Below are 23798 nucleotides of genomic sequence, written 5' to 3'. Positions count from 1 at the left end.
AAGAAACTGAGGCCAGAGGTGAAGTACACATCCAGTCAGAAGCAGAGGGGGGTCTAAGACCCAGGCCCAGCCCTCCAACTTCTTATCTAGGACCCTCCCCTCCTCACTGCACTTTACTGAGCTTGAACAAACATTGTCTTGATACATTAACAACTCTTAAAGTGAAGGTATTAATGATGCATAAATAAACAGATGGAAAACAGAAGTGTGACCTAGGCATTATTCCTCATTTGTTGACAGTTGATTGGCATCAGCTAGCACAGAAGCCAAACAAAAGGTTGAAAAGAAAATTGGGGAAACTCCTGTCCTATTACTTGGGAATTGCTCATTGAATTTCTGCTTTCAGGAGAAGTCTGGGAACCTTGGGATATGAATCCTTAGTAAGCATTTTACCTTCCTGGCACTGGGTGGGCAATGTCCCCTTAAGTACAGGTCTTTATTTGAAGTCAATATGCCAGTGACCTGCTCTAAAATGGTGGCTGCCCTAGGCTGCCTCCTGCCTGTGCTGTCAATGTGCCCAATGGCCCAGTTCTGTCAACTGGCCCATGAATTCACATGGAAATCAATTACCAGCTGAGCAAGAGCTATGGGAATCTCTGAGTGCTGACCCGTGCACTGGGATGAAGGCAATCAAACACAGGGTCACCTGGGGTCAAGCCCATGGCTTTGGATAGCCATTTGTCACTTGGAATTGGGCAGAGAACCGTAAACACAAGAGACAGTGAGTGAAGTTAACTAATTATACACAATTGTGGCCACAGCTTGGCCTGATCAGACAGGGCAAGACAGACAGTTAAAATGCAAAAGTATATTTAAAAACATAGCCTTCCCCAGCCAGAAATTGTGCAGGCAGTGTTGGAAAGAAACGAGTAGGAGTTAGAGTGGCCCAGTCTTCAATTTGGAGGCCGTGAGACATGATCTTGGGGAGGAGTGGGGGGTAATTTTAAGGCTCCCTGACAATTAAACCAATGAAAGCTGCATTACGTCAGCCTCCGGTAACCACCATGACAGTTGGAGTCAAAAACAGAAGGCTCCGAAAAATGCTTCTCCACCAACTACTAACTCTGGGGTAATGTAATCCACAATTCCATGGAAGAGCGGTTGGCTGCTGGACAGTCAATTCAGATTGGCTTAGCCATCTCATTTATTTTTATAAATAGGGTGAAAAAAAGAAACATATCCAACAGTAGTATGAAGACTTTGGAGTTAAGCAGATATGGGTTCAAATCTCATCTCAACCACTAGAAACTATGTGACTAGGATCAAATTAATCAATCGTTCTTAGCCTGAGTTTCCTCAACCATAAGAGGAGGATGATTACATCTACCTCATAGGACTGTTATGAAGGTTAGGAATCGTATATGCATGTACACGTAGCAGGAGTGGGTAAAATTGTCCTCCTCCTCCTTCTCTTCATCATCATCATCATCATCATCATCATCACTTGGATGTCTTTGGGCAAGCCACCTCCTTTCTTTGCCTTTAGCTTTTTTTTGTCTCAGCATAGAATAACTATGAGCATAATCCTGTTCATCAGACCAAGCTGTGCCACATTAGGTGCTAAGCCAGAGCTATGAGCTTGGAATGAAGACCAGAATCCTCTCTCCTCTGTGGGTCATATAACACTGCCTTCCTCTCCACCCAGGTGGTAAAGGGGGCTCTGACACCTGCTATTTCTGGGATTAAGTGTGACGTTGCCAAGGCCAGGCCTCTGTATTATACACACACACACAGCTAGTTTCTCCTGCCCTAAGCTATGTATCTGTCCTCTGACTAGAAGAACTGAAAGTAGCCACAATTAAATATATTTATTTAAATATCTATCAAAAAGCAACAATATGTCAGCTAGTCAGTTGCAACTCAACTCATCTATTACATGATTATTTTACATACATTATATTTGATTTTGATGATGGATTTTGGAAGCAGTTAAGGATGTCTGCAAAGGAATCCTGCCCAACAAGGATAGTTTGCCCTGCCTGTAATTTCCAGTAGTATCCTATCCTCCTCACATAAACATAAACGCAAACACAATAAATCTCAAAATAAGCCCCAAACCCCAAGTGAGAGGTATGATTACCACTTCCCCTAGCCCTTGCTGCCTTGTTTTTTCACACTTCTATTGGATTAGGTAGAAACTATTATTCTAATTCTGCCAGATAAAATTTGGGCTGGGCATCTCTCTCTTTTTTTTTTACATAAAATAATAATACCATGATTAATGCCTCATTTTTTTTTTTCCTGAGAGGAGAAAGGAGTTGCAGTTGGAAACCTTGCCCTCCAGATACTGCTTCCTGACATATGGTGTTTGCAGAAGTCCTATAGTAGAATGTGTTATGAGGAGAGACTGAAGGCTTGGGGTATCATATTAGTCAGAATTCTTCAGAGAAGCGAACCTATAATAAAGAGATTTATTATAAGGAATTGGCTCATGCAATTATGGAGGCTGACAAATCCCAAGATCAGTAATTGGTAAGCCAGGGACCCAAGTGAACGGATATGCAGTTTTAGTCCAAGTTTGAAGTCCTGAGAACTAGCAGGGCCAATGGTGTAAGTTCCCAGCTGAAAGACAGCAGGCTCCAGACTCAAGAGCCAATATTTCAGTTCAAATCCAAAGGCAGAAAAAAAAAAGTCCTAACTTGAGGGTAGTTAGGCAAGAGGAATTCCCTCTTATTCAGAGGAGGATCAGCCTTTTAAATTCTATCTAGGCCTTCATCTGACTGGATGAGGCCCACCTACATTAGGGAAGGCAATCTGCTTTACTCAGTCTATCAATTTACATGTTAATCTCATCCAAAAACACTCCCACAGACGTATTCTGAATAATATTCCATCAAATATCTGGGCACTTCATGGTCCCATCAAGTTGACACACAACATTAACCATCACAGGTACATATGGGCCTACCTTGTCTGATGATTTTAGTACAAGAAAGTACCAGACAGCATGGTGAGGCAGAAAACGTGTGCTGTGAAGTCAGTTGGACCAAGGGTCAAATTCACCTGTGCCTCTCATTACTCCATCAGCCCTAGTTGTCTCATTAGTAAAATGTAGATAATATTTATTGCGTAAGGTTATAAGTTTAGCTGAGATGATATATACAAAACCTCTAATAAGCAGTAAATACTTATAAGGGGTAGTTGTTATGATTGATAATAATCTATGATGATGATAATAAAATCAGATGTGTAATCTTTACCTCATTAGTTATATTCTCTTCCATATACAGTTTTCCTTACCCTAAGATGAGCAAAATCCCATGGTAAGTGCAAATTTACCATTTCTAAATGTGCAGTAAGTCCCCTACATACAAGAGCTCTGTTCTGAGAGTGCATTCATAAGTCCAATTTGTTTGTAAGTCCAACAAAGTTAGCCTAGGTACCCAACTAACACAATCGTCTATATAGTACTGTACTGTAATAGGTTTATAATACTTTTCACACAAATAATACGTAAAAAACAAATAAGCACAAAAAATAAAGAAAACATTTTTAATCTTACAGTACAGTACCTTGGAAAGTACAGTAGTGCGGTACAACAGCTGGCATACAGGGGCTGGCATCAAGTGAACAGGCCAGAAGAGTTACTGACTGGAGGAGGGAGAGGAGGTGGGAGATGGTAGAGCTGAAGGATCATCAGCAATAGGAGACGGAGGGCAAGCTGCAATTTCACTCACGCCTGACGTTGATGGCACAGGTTCTGCTTCCTTGCTGGATTCAATTCTATCTACCCTCTTGAAAAAACGATCCAGTGATGTCTGGGTCGTAGCTCTTTCTTTCTCATCATAGATGAAGAGATTGCATTCTGAACAGTGACACTGGTTTGCGTCTGAACGGCTGCTGCAACCTTCGTGTACCGTTCTGCATTCGGGTCCTGTGCCTCAAAAACTAACAGGGCCTCCTCAGATAAAGAAAATCCCCTTGCCATTTCCTGCGTCATGAATTTCTTCAGTTCTTCAGTTACTTCTTCTTCCTCTTGTTTCTCTTCGTCCTTTCTCTGGGCACATTCGCATCTTTGAAATTTCACAACTTGAAGGTTCGTATGTAGGGGACTTATGCACTGCTTAGTTTCCCAAACTATAGGAGATGGGTTAGGTTTCTGGCCACTGCCTTTGGTTGAAGAACAGGGCCATTTAATCTACTACAGGCACAATATCTAGGGCCTATGAGATTTTCATAGGACAGGAAAAGTGTTTTCCTTTTGAAAAAAATTCTGGTTCTAAAATATAAAAAGAAAGCTGTGAAATTGCAATTAAAATGTTTAATTAAATATCTATAAAAAGTAATCATATGTCAGTCATATGCAACTCAATTCATCTGTCATTAAATGGAAATTATATTCAATGATGGAAGTGGATGCAGTTTAGGATGTCTGCTTTGATGTGGGGTGAAGCCTCCAGAAGTAAGAATGCTTAGGGTCTCTGAAGGTCTTAAAATAACCCTAACAAAGCCTGGGAAATGTGCATTGGCCAGCAATGGAGAGCAAATGGAAGATATTTGGAGAGAGGAATATGGGGGAATTTGAGACTGACCGGGTGTGCAGGCCATGGCCAGTGAGGCTCATGAGTGCCAGGAAATGGGATGGTTCTGGAGACCCAGTGGGAACAAAGGGGGAGTAAAGGAAGCCCTGTGATGGTCCTACCACCAGCAGATCCCCCACTTCAGCATCTAAGTCAGTGGAGAGAAAGATTCTCTGCCCAAGCATCTTTCAGCAAGTAGGTCAGGGAAAACCATCAGATGGAGAAGCAAGAAGTAACTGCTGACAGGCCAAACCACAAATACTTCTAGCTAAATAGGAACAATTAAGTGGGAGCTGACGCCAAGAGCAATTCTAGTTCTAGTAATTCACTTGTCCTTTCTCATATCACCATTGACATTCCCCCTTTTTGTTCCCTTTCTCTGGCCTTCCTGCTACAATCCATCTTCATTGAGCAGAGGGCTAGAATATGCCAACAAAAACCAGAGAGACTGAGCTGGCAGGGACTTTCCATCCTTGAGTGATGGCTGGAGCACGGGCCCCTTGGAAAAGGAGGCATTAACCATGAGCCAGGGAGATTCCCCTGCAGCGGGGCGGCTGGGCTGCAGTTCCCCACATTGCCACCTGTGTGCCCATCACCAAGGGAAAACGACAACCCATTATCAGGGGAGGCAGGAAGTGAGTGGCTGAGATGGTAAAAAGAGAGAAGGATGGAGCCCATAAGTGTGCCTGACTACCAAGCAACACAAAAATATGACCAACACACGGAGTCCCCAAATCTGAGGGGGTGGGGCTGTCCCCTCTGTCTGTGTTTTAAGATAGCTTGTCATTGCATGGACCAATGGGCCAAAGCCTCATTACCCTTGGAGGAGGTTTATCCTCCTCTTCTCAAACAAAATAAATAAGGGTCAATTGATAGAACTGACCCCAAACAACCATGACACAAAGGCCCTGTGGGCTGATTTCCTTTGATCCTCATCTCAGTGTCAAATGGCATGTGGTTAGCTCGGCAAAGTTCATATTTGCTATTGAGAGGTCTTCTTGTCTTTTTTAAAAGACTTCTTCTCCAGGCTAAATAAACCACCTCAGGTTCCCAACTTTGACTTACGGGAAACATTGATTATTTATTTTAACAAACCCTTATACGGCCCTTGCTATGTGCCACACATGATTCTAGGTACATTATAAATACCAAAATATTTTATTCTCATAACAGCTCCATGAGATAGGCATATGTGTTATTATCATTTCCATTTTAGAGAGGGGGTAAAAATGGAACAGAGAGGTTAAGTAACTTTTCCAAGGTCACACTGCTCCTGAGAGGCAGAACAAGGCTTTGGGCCCTGGCAGTCCCTTAGCCACACTCCATGCTGCCTCACTTCCCTCACTGTGGCTTTCCTCAGATTCTCTTAAGGTCGGGGAGTGTAAAGTTAGTCATGATGTGCTAATGACGATTTGGCCTGCACTAGTTATGAGGGAGCGGCACTGCTTAGCCCCATCTCTGTTCTTAGATTCTGTTAGCAGCTTGGCTTTAAGCCTGGATTCACCTTATGCCCTTGTCTTTCCACAACTCCCTGTTCAGGGGCCCAACAATTTTCTCAGATTGTGTCAGAAAACTCACAGAAGCAAGCAGGGTAGGCCAGGGAGGGGAGGTCAACATCACCAAGAGCAACAAGGGGTGCAAGACACCTGTCCCCTTCTATGTAACTAGACCTTATGTAGATGCCTGGATCGTTTGCATTTGCTTGTTTACTTATAAGCAGCAGAAATGAACTTTGGTTAACTTTGTTTAATAAATTTATTTATTTTTAGCTGCGTTGGGTCTTCGTTGCTGCACATGGGCTTTCTCTAGTTGTAGTGAGCGGGGCCTACTCTTAGTTGCGGTGCGCGGGCTTCTCATTGCGGTGGCTTCTCTTGTTGTGGAGCACGGGCTCTAGGTCCGCGGGCTTCAGTAGTTGTGGCACATGGGCTCAGTAGTTGTGACTCACAGGCTCTAGAGCGCAGGCTCAGTAGTTGTGGTGCACGGGCTTAGTTGCTCCGCGGCATGTGGGATCTTCCCGGACCAGGGCTCGAACCCGTGTCCCCTGCATTGGCAGGCGGATTCTTAACCACTGCGCCACCAGGGAAGTCCTGAACTCTGGTTAACTTAAGAGAAAAAAAAGAAGAAAAGAAAATAGAAAAAGTAAAAGAGAAAATATTGGAAGGATTCTGGGTGGTTCATAGACTCAAGGAAAGGTTGATTTATCAGAGCAATTAGGCCTCAGAAAGGACTGAAAACAAGGCAGCCTTGGAGAATTCGGTAGCAGGACTCAGGCATGGTCTTTCAGGGTGCTCTCTAGAAATATATTCACCCCAAATATTCCCCATCCTTTTGTCATTCCAGTAAAGATTTCTACTCCCGGCAAATGGAATGTGATTGGACTAGGTCCGGCCACAGGGAAAGCGCTTGGTTAGGCTGTGGGCATGGCGCACGCAACGAGGGAGCGGCGAGCTCCTCCGGAGGAAAGCCGGGAAGGAGGACTGGGGGCTGGGCAGGCACAACAGCAGCTGTCGGTTCCATGCCCTGGGCCCTCCGCGGCTGACCCCCAGCATCTCTGTGTCCTGGTCCTGTTGAAGGCCTGGACTCCCCGCCAGCCCCACATCTGTGTGTCTCTGATCCAGCCTGTTGACCTGGTCCTGATTTCTCTCTGTTTCCTCCCTTGATGGTTTGGTGTTGGTGCTCCGCCCCGCTACCCACGGCTTCCGATGGGTTCACAGTGTCTTTGTAGGAGGGCCTGGCACAGATTTCATTTCTCTTCCTGTATTTGTGCCTATGGATCATTACCGAGTTTTATTCTGTAATTATTAATGATTGGATGACATTTTCACTTCTGTCATCTCATTTAATCGTCTCAAAACCCCTATGAAGTCGGCAGAGCGGATATTATTTCCCCCATCTTGTCGATGCGCGACCTAGGGTTTAGACAGACTGGCTGGCTCAGTCACGAAGTAATTACGAAGCAAGCAATTGCACTAAAATTTAGGACTTCCAGTTTTGCAATTCTGAGTTGCTGTCCATTTCTCCAAGTGTTATAGTTTCCAGGTCGCTATGCATCTCCCCCAAATAGTGTCTTTGATTAATTTAATAAACATCTCTTCTTTTTGAAAAAGGAAACAATGAGCAAGAAAATGGTAGAAGGAGAGAGGCAGTTTCCTCTGCTGACCAAGCTCTCATGGTCAAACAAGAACGATGTGTGTTCATGTCTGGGTGTTCAGAGTACCCAGTGCTTTGTTCACAAGGCATTCCTGTTTTTAATCCCTTGAAAAGTAACAGTCACAACTTACTCAGTAGGCGAGCAGGACCCAGCTCTCATGGTGGCCGTTCTTCAGCTAACACCCGCAGCTCCGTCGGCTGTATCTCCCTCGGCTGTTGTAGGAGAGCCCCTTGCCATCTAGACCTCCGTCAACGCCAGTGAAAAGCCAAGTGCAAATGACAAATAGATTGTGATTATAAGCGCTGTCAAACCTCAATCCCCACTGAGTCAGTTCACATGTGCTGTATTTTAGCAGATACGGCAGGCTGTCTGGGAAGCCAGGGGCCTGGCTGCAATGGCTGTTCAAGGATCCTTAATGCTACCTGGAGATGATCTCGGGGATTCCTCTAGTGCCAAGTTCCTGGGGCTGTGACCACCTCTAGGCTACCTCTTAAATTAAGTTACTTAGGGAAACATCTGTGAATTCATTTATTCATTCAAAAGGTATTTATTAAGGGCCAACTGTGTGCCGGGTGCTGTCCTGGGGGCTGGAGGGAACAATTTAAATTCCCTGCTGTCACTTAATAATCAGATACCTATAAATGAACGTGCGTGAGTGTGTGTACACATATGCCTGTGGAAAGGGTCTTCGATATCTTAAAGCAGGAGTCACAGACCCAAGTGCTTTCAAAATGCAGGTGTTAAGGTAAGTGAGTGAGGCCCAGGGTGGGTGTGCTATCAGTTAGCGTAACAAAGCACCTCATCTAGTGGCTTAAGGCAACAGTGATTTAATGATAGAACTTGGTTTGGGCTCAGCTTGGTGTCTCTCCCTCTGGTCTCCCCCAGGCTCATCCATGCGACTGTGGTCAGTGGTGGCTCGGCTGGGGCTGGATGGTCTAGCTTGGCCTTCCGGTCTGGGGTAACCCTGAGTTACCAGCCAGAGTGCTCGGTTTGCCTGCTCACGGCCCCTCCTGCAGGCTAGCTTGGTTTGTTCACACGGTGGCCTCAGGGTTCTCAGCAGCCAGGGACACAAGCCACCACGTGCAAGCACTGTTCAAGCGTCCGCTTGTGCTTACATTTGCTCTGGTCCCACTGAGTGAGTCACACGGGCAAGCCCGGAGTCATAGGAGTATGAAGATGATAATGAAAGGGCACGGTGCCAAAAGGCACGGACACCTTGGCCATGACTGCAGCAGTCTACCCAGATATCATGCTGCAGGCGGAGGGGAGCACGTGACAGCGTGCCTCTCCAACAGGGGGCCGCCACCACCCAGCTCCACGTTCCAGAGGGAGTGGAGACCCGGTGTAGCCAGATCCCTGGAATTGTAAAGAGAAGCCAGAAATCCAGATTTGTACATAAATTCTCCCATTGGAAATATTGTCAGTTAATGTAGAATGTTAAAATCCACTGTGACCAAACCAAAATACCTCTGTATTTGGGCTGAATTTGACTCAGGAGCCCCTAGTTTGCGGCCTCTGTCATTGGGGGTGGGACACCGTGGTGCAAAGTGCCTTGGTTCTTAAACATTTGGAGTTTTCAAATAGTAAAACTGTAAAAGGGAGGACTATCAGTTCTTATTTTTGCCAAGGATTTTTTGAAAAAGCAACCATCATCTCTTACCTTCTAAGTTTATAAAAGAAAGAGTTAAACATGCAAAACTAGGAATGACATGAGCTGAGAATAAGTGCACAGTTCTTATGTTATGACAGAATCTCACCAACTCTGTGTTGAACATGCCCTTTCCCCACTCTTTGCTTATCCCCTGTTTGTTGGAGCTCTGGAGGAGAAAGTGACACTGGGTGGCACCAAGCCCAGGTGTACTGTACTCAGGGGTGTACTTAGCTGTATGGCTCTTGGTTCAGCTCGGTATTAAAGGGTCCTACCCTCTTCTTTCTGTTGGCAACCTCCTCCCCCAGTCCTGTGTTGTTCCAGGGGTGCCATCCTTACCTCGGCTGATCTTGACCCCTGGGGTTCCTGGTCTTCACCTGACAACTGGACTGACCTTCATGGGTTCCTATCTGTGGTCCGAAAATCTTAACCTGATTTAGCTCCTTTATGTCCCTGATTTTACTTCCTGTTTTCCTTGTGGAAAGAAAGTAGTGAGGTAGAAAAGGATGGAGAGTTCAGGGTTTGACAGACTTGGGTTCCACTGCTGTTTACTAGCCCTGCGATGTTGCGTAAGTTAGCTTTTCTGGGCCTCAGTTTCCTCGTCTGTAAAATGAGCATGACAACACCTGCCACTCAGCACTGTCATGAGGATTAAATGTGATGTCATATGATGTCATCATCATGGAAGGAGCCCAGCATGATGCTGGGGGCAGAGTAGGCACTTAGCTTCTGAGCAACAAGCATCTATTCAGCTTTTGCTCTGTACCAGGGGGGCATTTCAACAGTGGGAGGAGACAGAGAGCAATGCATATAACTTCCTGCTCAAACCAAACTTACTTTCTAGAGGGGAGAAGCAGACAGAGACAAGGAAACAAATAAAGGAATAAAAGGCTAGATAGTAAAGTGCTCTGAAGAGAATATATGAGGGCGAGGGGATGGGGAGAGATTGGGGAAGAAGATCAGCCACAGCCTCGCAGAGGAGGAGATGGCTGAGCCAAGACCTAGATGACGAGAAGGAGCCAGACGTGGGAGGATCTGAAAGAGGCACTTTCTGAGCAGAGGAATTGGCAGATGCAAAGTCCCCATGGGCCAGTGGAGCCCGGGTGAGTGTGGGAGAGAGGGCAGCGTGGCAGCAGCAAGAGTGGGAGGTGGAAGACCCCAGGGGAGGCAGGCAGCGCTTTGGAGGCCAGTGTGGTATTTTGTCTCTTTCTGCCCTTCCTCCCAAATCTGACTTCAGGCTGGTACCTTGTTATCTCTTCTGCCTGACAGTTCAGCTTGGGAATCTCAGCCCAGGACCAAATCTTGACCCTGTTCCCAGTGGCTCAGTGTTAAGGACTTAAGGCTCTTCCCTCCCACCCCCCCCATCTCCCAGATACAACCAGATGCACAATTTATCCGCAGCTGCTAAGACTCATCTTCTTGAGACACCTGTCCTTCCTCACTGTCGCTTGCCCTGATCACGGCTTTATGTCCTGTATTTCCAGGTTTGCATGTAGGTTTTTGCATATTCATAATTTCTTCTGAACTCTTACATACTTCTCTCACCTCTCCAGCTACACATACGGTCCTTCAAACAGAATCATCACTCCTATTTCTTTGGTAACCGCCCGGGCCTCCTACCTTGTTTAGCTGCTGAGTGAATGAAAGCTCCCCTCTTTCCACTCAAACTAAAACTGCCATCACTGTTGACACCACCTTCCTGTTTTATGTTCTTTATAGCTTTATCGCTACCTGAGTTTATCTGGTCCGTTCACTGGCTGCCTGCCCCAATGAGAATGTCAATGCCAGGAGAGCAGGGACCTCACCTGTGTTTTCACTGTGCCTGCCCCCAGGAGAGGCTCAGCGAATGGACCAATTTGCACCAGAGACTGGGCCTCTAGTGGGTGCATTGGTCAAGTTAGCACCATTGGTCAGGTGATCCTGACTTCCTTGTGCAATGGAGAAGCTGTCCTGGAAAGGCATTTTATGCCTTTCCCCTGGGTCTGCTTCTTGGAACTCAGACTCTGGGGCTCTGCCAAAAGCACTCTGCTTTGGGTCAGTGGCAAAATCGTTAATGTCCTGTTATGTCCCTGTGGCCTCTCTCTTGGTACTTGATCTAGAGGTGGAGAGTTTTGGAGGGTTGGAAGCAGCTGCTCTGGGGTATACACGTTCCCTGAAATGGTGACTTCATTTGTTTAATTCATTTCAACCATTTCTTTTTTAATTGACCATTTACATTCCGCTAAGACTATAGCAATGGCCTGTAGGGTTAAGAGAAAATAATGGTGTGTCAATGACAGAGCCTGCTCTCTGCCCTCTAACACCCCCCTCTGCCTCCCCCATTGGCTCAGGGAAGATGTGGTTTATATTAGTGACCTGGAGAAAGTTCGTGCCCTCCGGGAAAAGTATGTCCATGAAATGGCAGAATGATTAATGGTTTATTTGCAGCCCTGACATCCAGGCTGTCAGGACCCTTCAGTGGCCTTTGATGTAAAACACACCGAGAGGCCTTGGGTCGTCCTTATCTCCTCAGAGGAGAGAAATCAGAAATGAAGAATGGTGGGCTGAGGCTCTGAACGTGAGGCTTCAGGGGTCCGAATGGTGAAAACAGACAGGGGCCAGGGATGGGGGGTGAGCAGCACTCAGCAAGGTGCCCTGGTGTCTTTCTCTGGGCGCTCATTTTTCCTTTTTTTCCTTGTATCTTCTTCTTCCTTGGGCACCCCTATGTCAACCCAGATCCCTCAAGTCACACAGGGTAATGATTTCACAAATTACGCACGGATGTTCCCAGGAGTAATGTCATGGATCTTTGTATTTCTAAGGGCAGGTGGGTGGGCAGGTAATGGCTATGCCTCAGTATTGAACCATTAATGATAATTTAAAACTCTCTGGCCTCTGGTTGAAGGAGCCATGTTTCCTTAAGAGAACAAAAGAACCCCAAATGATCCCCAGTTGCCCAGGACAGAGGACAGAGTTTGCAAACAGCCTACAAGCTGAATCCAACCCACAGCTGTATTTTGTTTGGCTACAGAGAGCTGAAAAACTTTTTAATAGCTGCCAACATTTAACAATAAGATTTCAATTTCACATAAAAATTTGGATTTCTGCTTTCTCTTGAAAGACCGGAGATTTAGAAAAACTGGGCCTGGGCACCCTCACAGCAAAAGGGGCTGAAGTTGAAGAGAGGTTGCTCCCCTTAATTGGGGCAAGGTCTCCTTTCATTTGGGGGGCCCAAATGGTGCTGTGTTCATTGCCATTTATCACTGTGTTTGAACTGTTGTTTCAAACTGTTGTTTCATTTATTCCTAGTCCTCTTTATGCATGTTTTGTGTGAGTTATGTAATCCAAATTCTTTGAATCTCAGTGTTTTCATCAGTAAAATGGGAATAGCAGAACCACCCCGAGAGGGTCATTGTGATGTTTACAAGAGATAGAGCAAGTAAAGAGCTTAGCACGGTGCCTGGTATATAAAAAATGTTTAACAGATGGTAGTGATTATCTTATTGTAGACATGAATTTAGGCCTTCCACTCAGTAAAATCACTCTGGCAGTCCCTCGTTGGTTTTGAAGCTAAATTATTCATATCAACGCTTTAGAAAAAGGTTCTGCCATACTTTATCTATAAAGAATCCCCTGAGGTCAGTAATATTCCAAAGCAGCCTGGATTCTGGAGTTTTAAAGAATTCTTTGAGGACACTGATTGCAAACATTCCACCTTCTGAGGTGAGAATTTAGGAAGCACCAAGTGCCTTATCACTTCACAGTAAATTGGTATTGAGCTAACCAGAAATGCATCTGGCCAAGAACTAATAGATACAAGAGAAGAAACAAATAGCCCATAAAAAAGGATGATAGGATATTCTCCAGCAGCTTTCCTGCTTCTATTTCTCTGTCCTCCTGTGGAAAAAAAAATGAGTCAAGGGAGAACAGCAGTTGGTCTAATGAGTCATGACCCATAACGAGACACATGTGGCCTCAAACACTTGACTTCCAGCAGACCTTCTGTTTGCCTTCCTTATTCTCTAATTCCTTCTGTGGTTCTTCCCAGGCTATTACCTACAGCATGGGAATCTGGAGGCGATGGTGTTTAGTACAATTTGATGTATGGTTACAAGTAATCCTGTCTATAGCCATGAAACCTCACTTAGATGCAAGGGCTAGGTTTGTTCATTTGGAATGAGGTCCACACTAAGGAGATCACCAACTCTTTTCTTTTTTTTTGACCATGCTGTGCAGCTTGTGGGATCTCAGTTCCCCAACCAGGGATTGAACCCGGGCCACGACAGTGAAAGCCCAGAATCCTAACCATTAGGCCACGAGGGAACTTCCTTTGGAGATCACCAACTCTTGATTATTTTTTCCACATTATTTCCTAACTAGAATGAGCTATGTACTTCTGGATGTGTGCCTCCAAGATGTTGTTTTCCATCGTGGTTGCTGTGGTGTGCTTAAATTTGCATGAATTAGAATGTTTTTGGCTGCAAGTAACAAACAGATAAAGATATTTTGTTATTTCACTCATCAAGAAGTCTAGTGTGGGTTTAGTTCTTTCCTACCAACAGGACTCAAGTTTTTTTTTTTTTTTTCTTCCTCTTTTTAAAATTTTTTTTTTTTTTTTTGTTGGAGTAAAATTGCTTTACAATGTTGTGTTAGTTTCTGCTGTACAACGAAGTGAATCAGCCGTATGTATACCTATATACCCTCCCTCTTGGACCTCCCTCCCCCCTCCATCCCACCCATCTAGGTCATCACAGAGTACTGAGCTGAGTACCCCAATGTTCATTGCAGCACTACTTACAATAGCCAGGACAGGGAAACAACCTAAATGTCCAATGATAGATGAATGGATAAAGAAGATAGGGCTCAAGTTTTTGCAGATAGTTGAGATACGTTTCCCATGGCACCCATGGGAGAAACTTAGAATAAAATTCCAGGAATAGAAAAAAAATACTCTAGTACTAAAGCTCTGTTCTATGTCACAGATAAAATCTTACATTGAGAAACAGTTGATAGTTCATGGATGAACTGCACTGGGGCCTCATTTAAAGATTTTTTTCCTGCCACATGTGGGAGAAGAAAAGCCATGTTGAGAGTTTGTTGACATCCATCAGTCAAAGGAGAGATTATCCATGAGCTTGTGTAATGTGGCAGACATCATCTGAGATTTCTGGCTGCAGTGGTAGTGGGATGGCAACTGGATGAGCAAGGAATGCAGTAACATGCTCTGTGTTGGGTGGTTCAGGGCTCTGGTATCTGGAGCAGTAGCTGGCACATGGTGAGGAGGCCTCTTGGGGGTGGTGTTAGAAGGTGCCCTGACGGCCAGAACAGCATCTGAATTCACAGCAGTAATTGCGGAAGGTACAAAGTAAATTCCCAGATAGAGATGGTACCATGAGGGAATAATAGGCAAGTATCTGGGTCAGTATTTCTCAACAAGTAATCCCTAGTCTAGCTGCATCAAATCATCTGGCAGATTTCTTGACCTTGCTCATCAGCCTTACATTTTAAGAATCTTTTGGGAGCATGCCCTGAGAATCTGCATTTTAATCAAGATCTCCTAAAGGATTTGAAGGCATAGAGAGCTGATGAGGCAAAGAGAACTGTAGGACTCCAGAGAGGGGTGGCTTCAGAGAAGGGAACTGACTTCTGCATCAGATTTAACCCTGGGAGTATTTGACATTTCTGGCCTCAAACTGAAGGCTAAGAATCTCAGGTTTATACCTGACGAGGGTTGCATCTTTTGGAAGAGAATTGAAGGCCTCAAGCACATGATCAGCTTTTGGCTCAGGACTTTTGCATAATTTGGGGGCTGTACTGGGTGGGAAGTCACAGACATAGGTCAAGAAACTTTGAGAATCAGAGCAGAATTTTGGCAATCTTTTTTTTTTTCAAAGGATGTAGTCTTTTTTTTTTATTTTATTATTTTTTTTAAGATTTAATTTCATTTATTTTTGGCTGTGTTGGGTCTTCGTTGCTGCTCACAGGCTTTCTCTAGTCAAGCAGGGGCTTCTCTTGTTGCGGAACACAGGCTCTAGATGTGCAGGCTCAGTAGTTGTGATGCACGGTCTTAGTTTCTCCGCGGCACGTGGGATCTTCTGGGACCAGGGATCGAACACATGTCCCCTGCACTGGCAGGCAGATTCCTATCTCCTGTGCCACCAGGGAAGTCCCAGAATTTTGGCAATCTTGCAAAGCAAAGGTTGGTGTTCAAGACCTGCCAGGAAGAGGGATTGTGTAGAATATACCAGGGTCTCAGTTGAAAACCCAATAGGTCAGGGGAAAACAAGAAATATATTAAATTACAAGAGCCACAACAGAGTTTGATATATCACAACATTTATTGACCTAGTGGAACGTAGGGTTTTGAAACCCTCTTTGAAAGAAGTTGCCATCATCTGAAGCCCCTACACCCTTTAATATGCAATATCCTTCATTCATTCAGAAAAATTATTAGCCATGGCAAAAGAGAGGATGACAAGAATAAAAACCAAGAAATAAAACAGATCATAGAAATAGTCATGCATTGAAGTTAGCTAACAAGAACTTTTTTTTTTGGCCGCACCACGCGGCATGTGGGATATTAGTTCCCCAACTAGGGATTGAATCCATGCCCCCCTCATTGGAAGCATGGAGTCCCAACCACTGGACCACCAGGGCAGTCTCAACAAGGACTTTAAAATAACTGTGACCACTACGTTTTAAAAAATAGAGGAAAAGTAGAGAAAAATATATGATAAAAGAATTTCACCAGAGAATTGGAATCTGTAAGAAAGAATAAAATCTAATTCTAGGAGCAAAGACCAATATCTGGAATTAAGAGCCCATTAGATAGACTTAACAGCAGATTAGATAAAGCAAAATATGGGAACAGGGTAATTGAAAATAACCAAACAGAAGCACAGAGAGAAGAAAAGAATGGGACTGCAGGAAAGATTATTGAGGTATGTGGGGCATAGGTGTCATTGGAGTCCCAGGAAAAGAGGAGAGAGAAATAATGGGTCAGAGAGAGAATAGGACAAAAAAATATTTGAAGACATAATGTTTAAGAATACATCCCAAACTGATGAAAGATATTCACCCACAGATTCAGGATATTTTTGCAAACCCCAAGCAGAATAAATACAAAGAAAACCACGTATAGATACATCATAGTAAGACAGTTGAAAATTAAAGGCAAAGAGAAAAGTCTCAAAAAGAGCTAGGAAAAAACACACATTACCCTCAAAAGAACAAAAATTAGTCTGATAATTTACTACAAGACAATGAAAAGATATCTTTAAAGTGCTGAAAGAAAAATCTATCAACCCAGAATTCTATACCCGGTGAAAATATTCTTCAGAAATCAAGGGAAAAAAGAATATTTTCAGAAAAGAAAAATGAGAGAATTCATTGCCAACAAACCTCAATTAAGAGAAATTCTAAAGTGAATTCTCAAGACAGAAGGAAAATGATCGCAGAGGAAACCCCAGAATTGCAAGAAACAAAGAGCGACAGAAATGTTGTTATACACCTATGGGTAGATATAAATGAATATTGACTAAATATTAATCATATATTTATATATGATTATATATAATATTTATATATAATATTAATCATTATATATATTCCCTCTATGTGTGTATATATATAGAATTAAAATGCAGGACAACATTAATGCAAAAGTTGAGAAGGTTATAAATGCAGTTAAAATTTTCTAAAGTTTTGGCATTGTATGGGAATTAATAAAAATAGTAATTTAGATCATAGTAAGTTAAGGAAATATTTTTTAACATGTAAGTGAGCACTAAACGAGATGTAAAATGTGCATAAGAGAAAAATGGAATAATAAAAGATATTAATCAAAAAAGGCAGGAAAAGAGACAAAAAGAAATACGGTTACATATAAAATAAATGGTAAGATGCTAAATAAAACCACCAATATATCATTAACTACACTAATTATAAGTGGACTAAATACTCTAATTAAATCAAGTGACAGTGTTTTAGTAGTCAGATGGCAGGCAGTGATATTGGAGGTTGGAAGACAGTGATCCAAGTTTTGCAGTGACAAACACATTTGTTAAAATTGTGCCTGAGCTCATGTGTCAGGAAGATCAAGTAGCTACCAATTCTTTAACTTCAAGGAAAAGGTTTGGAAGATAGAATGTTAATAGTGTGTGTTGGTTGTGACTGGATGTATTATTAGAAGAAAGAGATGAGTTCAGACAAGGATTTGCTGATTTGGAAACATAAATAAAAATGAATCTAAGGAGTTCAGATATTTGGGTACTGAAAGATTTAAAAAGCCATCTGCTTCTAGACTCCAAGCAGTAGGAAATAAGATGGAGAAACCCTTTGAAAAACAATGGCTTATTAAGATGCAGACTTATAGTAAAGGTCAGATTATACGGCTTTTCTATCCAGGCTGGATGGCCTGAAGTTGGTTGCCATTAAGTTAAGAGAGAGTCATGAGGGCAAGAGAACAAAGAAATGTATCAGGCTTTAGAATCATATCTAAGAACTGACATTTGCAACTGACTGGAGGCAGATAGATGGGAAACATACTATATTTTTGAGGAAATTTTATTACCAAAGAAATATGAATAAAGAACCATGAAACTGGACTAAAAACCGACATTCCCTACTAGTCATCTCCTACATTCTTTGACACCCTTTAATTTGTATTACACACCAATGGTACAGAGAGCCAAGAATGAACTTTGATAGCTGGGTAGCCAATAGTACATAAAGAAGTAGATTGTCTTGCTGGATTTGGACATCCTAGAGAATTGAAAAGGATAAAGCATATGGTCATGGATCCAACCATTGGGTGGAGTGTCATTTTACAATCTCATTTCTGAGCCACCCTCCACGGTCTTAAAACTCTTTCCACAATTCTAGTCATTGAAGTGGTGGCAGGGATTGTGGAGAGAGCCTCCTCTTAATACCATTGAAAAGCTTTATTCTGCAGTGGGTATGCTTACAACATGTGCCTCTTAGAGCAGTTTTCTGCAATGGGGTCAACATATTTTTCCACAGAGCGAAATCCTGGAAATGTCTGACTAACTCTAGCATCATGTCTTAAGGGGGTAAAATAGTTTTGCTATCTGACCCCAGGAATGTAGGCCTCCTAATTCCAAGTAATTCATCTCATAGAGGTGTTTTTGTGTGTTTGCATGTTTTTCTTGGTCATGCAGACTGTATAGTTGGTCAACTATACAGTCATCTCATTCTGCAGCCAGAAGCAATTTTTTTCTCTGAAACCATCCAGCTTACACATTTTGCTTTCCAACCAGGAAGGGCGTTGTGGGGAACAGTCCTGTCTGACACAGACTGATTCATGGTTACATTAGAGAAATAGTTACGTGTCATCCTATTAGAATATGAACTTGGCAGCTGGATAAGGCTTCAGTTCAGTTTGCACAAGAACAGGGGAGAACAAGGGTGTTATTGAGCTCACGTGTGACTCTGTGTGTCTGTCTTTTATTATGCAATGAGACAAATAAAAATAAGCGGATTCTTAGAGCCCTAGAGCATGCATGATTTGTCATGAGAACAGGAAGCAGGTTTTCTGGGAAGGCTGAGTATAGGCCCAGTTCAACAGTTTTGAATCTGATGATTTATTTAGGAAGTCCGATGGGAGGAAGCATGACCCTAACTGGCTGAGTCCAGCATAGGAGAGCTGACAACAGGAGGTTGTACTTAATTTTGTCAATAAGAGGAGTCCTCACTCCTTGCCTCACACCTTCTGAGAGACTGAGGAAGATAACTTCAGAGAGACTGTGTCTTGGATTGTATTATGCCATTCATCTGAGAGATTCAGGAGGGAGAATTTGAGATTTGGGGATCTGGTGATAGAATCTTGCCCTTACACTTGGCAACAAGGCTAAGGTTGATCCACTGACTGATCCTTTCCTTCACTATGTATTTATTGAACAGCTGCCATGGTCGAGGTTCTGGGCCAGCCCTGGGGGTACGGTGGGGAGTGATGCAGAATTCCTGCCCCTGTGGAGTTGACAGCCAATGGGGGAGACAGATCAATACAGAGACTCACAGTGAGGCATAGGGAATGCTGTGAAATGGGTAGTATAGCTGCTAAGGGAGGCCAGAGAAGGGTCAGCCAAGCCAGCTTTGTGCAAGTGTCAGGGAAGGCTTCTTGGAAGAAATGATGTCTAGACCATGACGTAAGAGATGAGGGGGAAGCAGCTAGGCATAGGGCTGGGGGCAGGGGCGGGGGCAGGGGCAGGGGCAGGGAAATTGGGTGAGGGAAGGGAATGGGCTAGAGCAGGGGTCCCCAACCTTTTTGGCACCAGGGGCCAGTTTCGTGGAAGACAATTTTTTCCACAGGACGGGGGTGGGGGGATGGGGGGGATGGTTCAGGCGGTAATGCGAGCGATGCGGAGCGGCAGATGAAGCTTCTCTCTCTGGTCCGCCGCTCACCTCCTGCTGTGTGGCCCGGTTCCTAACAGGCTGCGGACCAGTATCCGTCCACGGCCCGGGGATTGGGGACTCCTGGGCTAGAGAGTTTTGAGAGAGGGAGTCACAGAGACTGTATTGTGGGAACTGGGAGCAAGTGGCAATTGACTAGATTCTAACATGTGAGGCAGGAAAAGTTGAAATCTGAGTGAAGGCAGGAGTCGGATCTTGCTGAGCCACGTGGAATAAAGAGGCTGGCCTTTATTTTAAGAGAGATGGGAGCTGTTGAACAGGATCGATCTATCTATCTATAATTCTTTTCCATTATAGGTTATTATAAGATATTGAATATAGTTCCCTGTACTATACAGTAGGTCCTTGTTGTTTATCTATTTTAAATATAGTGGTGTGTACCTCTTAATCCCAAACTCCTAATTTCATGTGTGCATTTTTGATGTAAAAGAGTATTTTCCAGGGTACCTTCCATGGAACTCCAAGTTCTTAGATTTTCATGAGATAATATTGAAAAATGGGGTTCCAGGTTAAACAATTCCGGGTAGCCTGAGGTGAAGTTGAACTTCTTTATTAAGAAATTGAATATGCTAATGTGCATTGTGACTCTGAGAAAGGAACACGATTTGCAACATACTTTAAAATGTTTTCCTAAGATTCTCCTAGCCTGCCGGACCACAGAAACCTTTTAATTTTTTGGTGGAGCAACGTGAAGCACAGGGCTGATTGTAAGCTGTTTGGAGAAAAGACATCGTGTCTCTGTGGCTGAGAGCTGCCTCTGGGGTTGGGGGATCCCAGCCGTCCCCCCTCTGCAGCTTGTGATTTGCATGTGTATCTGTGACAGAAGCACAGAGTGGCAAACACACTAAGGGCTACTGGATTCTTCTCTCCAGGAGAGACAGTTTGTCGGTTTGCTGAATTCTCCAGGGAAACATTCAGAGAATGAAGGAACAGGACTTGGGGAACGGCCATTCCTTTGTCAAAACAAACACAGGCGCCCCTGCGTCAGCAAACCCCATGGAGAGTAACTTGCTCAATATTTGAAATAGATTTTAAAGGAGGATTTGGGATCTTAAACTTGACATTGGGGAGAAAAAAAATCTTTGTTAAGAAAGAACATACGTGAGACAAATGTTGGGCAGCTGAAAATCCTGGGTAACTTTGACACATCTTAATTTTTAATTGAAAATAAGATATAGAAAACTCTCTCTTAAAAATCTCACCTTTCAAAAAAAAAAATCCTGTTGAAAAAGGCAAGCTGCACTGGGTGACATCTGCCTAAGGAAGTGAAGTTTTGAAAACAACCAAAATGTGAGAGAATTCCTAGGACACATTTGTTGAAAGATCTTAAAGAGCCATAACCGCGATCCAGAGTAGTTTCCTGAAATGTACTTTCTCAAAATATTCTTATCAATCCATATAATTTTCACCAGCTCTTTGGATCTTACCGATATCATCGGAAGGGGGTGATTCAGATTAAATGAACAGATAAACACATAATTTAATAAAAATATTAATAGTAACAATACTCAAGGAATAGAAAGATTCAACTGTTTACATCAGAAAATCACCCCCAAATCTACTATGAATCCTTGACCAGGCTTTTGAAAATTGTAAGAGAATCAGTTAAATGCAGGCAGGCTAAAGCAAAAAGATAAAGGCTGAATCTTATCAGGAAGAGAATATTTTTTCCACCACCAGACTATCTGCCAAGTACTTTCCACAATAACTTTTATTAATTTCATAACCCTAAGAGGTTCATATTATCCCCAACTTGCTAATGAATAAATTGAGTTCAGAAAACTTATGAAACTCTCTCAAGCCCTTACAGTTGAGTGTTGAATTCATATTTTAACCCAGATTCTTCATGTAATGCATGCATGATCTCTGTTCAATGTTTCTGCTTCCAAAGGCAAAGTTGTCCCCACCTGAATAAATTTAATTTGAAAGGCAAAGATAAAAGATCTCAAACAAGCAAGAAAACTTCTAGTACTGTTTTTAAATGAAACAGAATCCCTGGATGAAAAGAGGTGGCACCAGAAATGAAATTGTTTCTGCAAATCTCTTCATTTTATTCAGCATACATTGATATAAGAGTGACCAGGCATAGGTTTAAGCACTTTGCAAATGAGGGTCCTCCTACCATCTCTATGAAGTAGGTACAATTAACATCACTGTTTTACAGAAAAATAAACAGAGAGGTTAAGTAATTTGCCCAGGGTTCCCCAGCTCAGAAGTGGCAGAGCAGGGTCCAGATCCAGACAGGCAGGCTCCCAAGTCCTTGTTTTTAATCTCTCTGTTAGGTCGCATCTTTGATGGAGCACTCCAGGTCTAAGGACATGCCACATTAGGGTGCCCGGTAAGAAGTTTAGCTTTACAGTGTGTCTCCTTGCCTAACGTCAGAGGCACTTTAGGCCAAAGCAGATTTTCAAAGCTTTCCTGACTCCTGCCATGTCAAGGAGCATGAGGCCTGCATGTCTATATCAGGTGAGGATCTCGTGACCCCGCAAAACCTGTCTGTGCTTTTCTCAGGGGTGGTCCAATTTCCATGGCCACGGTGAATCAAAACCCCACCGGCTTCCCATTTGGGTGGACAGTGGGTAGGGGGTTTGTGTCGCCCGTGACATCGGGACCATCTTATTGGCACAGAGTAATGAAGAGGATCACTTTGTGCTCTCCATGTTCCAGAAAAACCCAGATTGAGAGTAATCCTTGCCACTACTAACACACACACACACACACACACACACACACACACACACACAGCTGAGTCAGGATCCATATGAACAAACATCTGTGCAGAGGCCTAATAGAGCGGTATTGTGCTTGGGATAAGGGCTGAGAGCCCTCCCAGAAATGGTTTTAACAGAGTCAGGCCTGCAACTGGCCCTATAAATAATTATGACATTGAAAAATAAGGGGGGTGGGTAATAATACAGCACTTTTGAAAAGCAGTTTATTGACTGACAAAGTACTTCATGATGTTAAAATCTTCCCACTGAAGTCCCTTCCCTCTGTCTAGGTCAAGGCATAAATAAACAACGTTTTTTCCCTCTGCTGAAAGACAAATTATGCAAGCTATGAAGCAAAAGATAGGACAAGGTATAAGTACAATTCTCTTTAAACTGTGAAGTAGACACTTCTATTTGATTCAGCTGACCATTTTCTTTTATGTAAAATAATGATAAAAACTTCCTTTAAGTTACTTCTATTTTCCATTGGTCTTCTAACTTTACCAAAGGTCCATTTGTTTCTTTTTCATATTTTCCCTTAGGCAGGTCTAAGACACAAGATTTAAATTGTCAAGTTTAATCGGTTCTTAAAAGACATGCAAAGTCTTGGAAGAAAACATTTTTTCAAATGGTCTATTTAATCTAGGGAGTATTATTTAAAAATATGTCTCCTGCCTCCTGTGACCAGAACCTAACAGGTAGCAGATCTACACAGGTCTGGATTTTTCCAGCCGAAAACACTGGAAAATTTCACCTTGTGGCCTGAACCTGTAAACCCATCCCTTTTTCGGAGAGTTGGTTGCTGGAACGCCCAAGGCGTCTGGAAAGAAGAACGCTTGACTGCGAGGTATGTTGAAGTTTTGCTGAAGAAGAAAATGACCACAATGCTAAGAATCATAACTGACCCTCAGCATTTCCAGATGTGGAACCAAGTGTCAGCATAAATTTCCCCAGATTTGTTTCGAGTCCAGACTTGGCTCTCAGTGCTGCCCGGAACACACAGGCAGAAGGCGCCAAGGTAGGCCTGTCCTGCCCTGTGTCCACCCAGCATATATCTTATGTGGAAGCCAGCTCCACAGAGAAAAGCAGAGCTGTAGTATTGACTGCTTTGGAAGGCACTACCTACCTCCAATACCAGAATAAGAAATTCCAAGAAACTGAGGAGCATAGAGACCCAAGAGAGAGGAATCCATCCCTCCCCCATGCATCTTAAGCTTTGTTTCCAGACAAAAATATTCAACTTTCTTCCCTAGACTTCTGTTCCTACACATTGCCGTGTGTATAGATTGTTATATAAACTTTTCAATCATAATTTAAATTATTGATAATATTCCTTTGGGTAGCTATCCTGTAACTTA

The sequence above is a fragment of the Eubalaena glacialis genome, chromosome 5 (assembly GCF_028564815.1).
Source record: "Eubalaena glacialis isolate mEubGla1 chromosome 5, mEubGla1.1.hap2.+ XY, whole genome shotgun sequence".
NCBI lineage: Eukaryota > Metazoa > Chordata > Mammalia > Artiodactyla > Balaenidae > Eubalaena > Eubalaena glacialis.
Note: the sequence above shows the minus strand (reverse complement) of the source record.